Here is a 3,315-nt window from a genome sequence, read left to right on the forward strand (position 1 = left end):
TGACGCCTACTTGTAACGACCCGGCCCAGCCCATTTGGCGGTCCATTCGGCGGCCCATTTGGCGACCCTTGTGGTCGTCGACCGTCGACCGTCGGCCCGTCGACCGTGTCGTTACTCATCTGGACTTCCCACCCCTGGAAGTGGGTTTTTGCCTTCCCAGGATTCGAACTCTAGACCTCCAGGCTAAGTACTAAAGTTTATGAATCCTGGTACCAAGTGTTCTTGAGAACACTTGGTACCAGGATTCATAAACTTTAGTACTTAGCCTGGAGTCTAGAGTTCGAATCCTGGGGAAGGCAAAAACCCACTTCCAGGGGTGGGAAGTAGATGAGTAACGACACGGTCGACGGTCGACGGTCGACGGTCGACGACCACCAGGGTCGCCAAATGGGCCAAATGGGCCGTCAAATGGACCGCCAAATGGGCTGGGCCGGGTCGTTACGGCAGTCTTTCTTGGAATTCTGCATGGCAAACCGAAGTAATACCTTGTCGATATATGTACTCTGACTTAGGCCAAGCAATCTCTTAGATCTATCTCTATAGATCTTGATGCCTAAAATACAGGCTGCTTGGTGTCTACCATTCTACGTGTCACGTGGTGCATCAAATTGATAAAGACCGAAATATTTCAAAACTAAAAATAAAGGTGTAGTATGGAGTCCCAACTCGTATTTTTTTCCAAGGATACTAATAAATGTGTTTGAAGTAGATTTCCAGTTGTTTCTTTTTGGATTTTCTAAACCAACAATTCAAAATGCCAAAACTTTAACCAAGAATTTAAACTAATGGATTAATCGAATGAAATTGCAGCTAAACTAAGATTACTGAATTACCAGAAAAATAACTAATTAAATGCAGATTTAATGACAAAAATCGACCGCAACATGGAATCTAAATTCGTATGGAATCTAACTCTACATTCAATGAAGCTCTAAATTCTAATGAAATTAAACTAAGTATCCTATCTTGATTTAAAAGAACTAATGACAGAAACCTAACTATTGAATTCAAATGCTTAAAATTCGAAACTAAATGACTGAAACAGGAATTGAAAACATAACCACACAAATCCAATGATCATTAAAATTCTAAATCAACAAATGAAATGTTCTTAAGCTGAAACAAAATAAGCAGCAAATGTTCAATGAAACGATTCTGAAATCTAGGTTAAGAAAACAAAAATGCAAGAATCATTCACAAACTCAAATCAAAAATCAACTTCCTTCATCCTCACTGATCTGTGAAGAAACCTCACGGAACGTCCTTGTGGTTGTCAACAACATCTTCCGAACACTACAACCAATGAATTTTGATATTCTAGCTGCAGAGAATGCTCTTGATCGCTGGAATTTCTCGCGCGTGAAAAACAGAGGAAGAACAGCATCAGATCTGGAAATTAATGCTCTGATGAATCTGAAAATGGAGTTGTTGCAGGATTCCTTGGAGAACTCCAGAGAAACCCTACAATCGGTTGGAAATCGCAGATCGTAGAGAACGCCCTTGATCTGCTGGTTCAGTGGATTGCGGAGAAGGAAAATAGCGTCTGGAACAATCTTGATCGCGATCTGCTAATCCTCTTGTTGGTTGTTGAAGATTGCAGAAGTTGACGTTGAAGAAGGAAGATGATCTGCGATCTGAAGTTGCGAATGGAGCTCGGTGTCGGTGTCGTGCGCGCGGAGAAGAAGTGCGATCCGAATTTACGCAAGCCGCCGATCTCTGCTTCAACGCTGGCTTTTCTTTTCCTTTGAACCGGGTTCACTTCCTTGATCCGGTTCAATAGCTGGATCCAATTCCTAGCTCAATTGATGGACTGCTTCAACTGATTTGATCAGTCAAGTTCAACAGTAACTTGATTTGGCTGATTTTGAGCTCATCTGACTTTCCTGGTCTTCACCTAAAACCAAAATTAACAAACCAATCAAAATTTGAATTAACTCGAAAGAAATCATGAATATCAATTTTAGCACCAAAACCCTTTATTTAACCCAAATAAACTCAAATGTTTATTAATTCGAAGCAAAATGCAATACCCATTAAATTAATCATCAAAATCCCCCACCCTTATTCTTGCTTGTCTCAAGCAAATAAAGAGACTAAAATCCTACTTCAATGGCACCCCCCTACACATTCCAAAAGCAACCATCTAAAATAATAAAGTTCAAAAGATACTAAGTATTTCTTGGTACTCACTTTAACTTTCGGTTTACTAAATACTAACTTCCACTTTCATGAATGAATTGACATGATATCACTCAAACCTCCCAGGATAAAAATCATGTGGCTCTCCTTCTCAAACTAAAAATGTATGCTTTTTGGTAGAGGGCACTCAAGCTACACATGTTTCTTGAACTACCAAGTTTGTGATCTTTAGTCTCTCTACCATATTACGTTAATATAATTTCAGTACAATAAGGACAAATGCAAGCAATAACGAAAGAAAGAACAGATAAATTTCAAGATTGCAATTAGAAGAAGCAAAATAGAATAAGAAGAAATTGGTTTTTCAACTAGTGGAAGATTATGGGCACAAAAGATGATACATGATTGAATTCTGGCCATTCATCATTACTTCTCTTCTTCTCTCAAACATCATTTCAATAATTTTAATTTTAGTTTCCCTCAAATTTCAGCATTCCCTATTCATTTCAGCACTTTTCAATTCCTGCAAACTGCACTTTTAAAATTCTGTTAACATTCTTTCTAAATTCAAGCTTCTTCATTTCAGTTCTTAACATGATTTCTTCCATTCTTTTTCCCTTTTGTAGCTTGATTACTAATTCCCATTCACCTGCAATTAGCCTTGAAATTCATTTCCAGATCAGCCCCTCAAAAATTTAGAAATATGCTAACAAAACTGCAAACTGCCCTTTAATTCCTGATTTTCAATCTGTTTTTGTTTTGATTCGTTTCTGATCTGCCATCAACAATTTGGACAGCTTGATACCTGAAGTTGTTGTTTAGAAAGCAACTAAAGTGAAGTTTGTTTCACTATGATTCATCACTTAATCAGATTCTTGGCACAATCTTGATACATTCCACTTTTTTTTCTGAATGATTCCACCAATATCTATTAAAATTCAGCTTGTTTTCAGAATTTTCCAGCTTATCTCAGCTAGAGTTTCCACCTTGTTTCAGCTTAAATTCCAACTTGTCCACACTGCATTTACACACTTCACTTTTTCATAGCAAGGTAACCTCTTTTTGTACCAAAATCAAGCAGAAATAACTCAGAATTTCAATTCAACCATAATTCCACACTTAATAGCTCCATTCTAAACTTTAAGTTGCAATTTTTCTTCCTTGCTTTTCTATTTT

This window comes from Curcuma longa, chromosome 14, assembly GCF_044706935.1.
Source record: "Curcuma longa cultivar G26 ecotype Majalengka, Jawa Barat chromosome 14, ITB_CL_G26_1.1, whole genome shotgun sequence".
NCBI lineage: Eukaryota > Viridiplantae > Streptophyta > Magnoliopsida > Zingiberales > Zingiberaceae > Curcuma > Curcuma longa.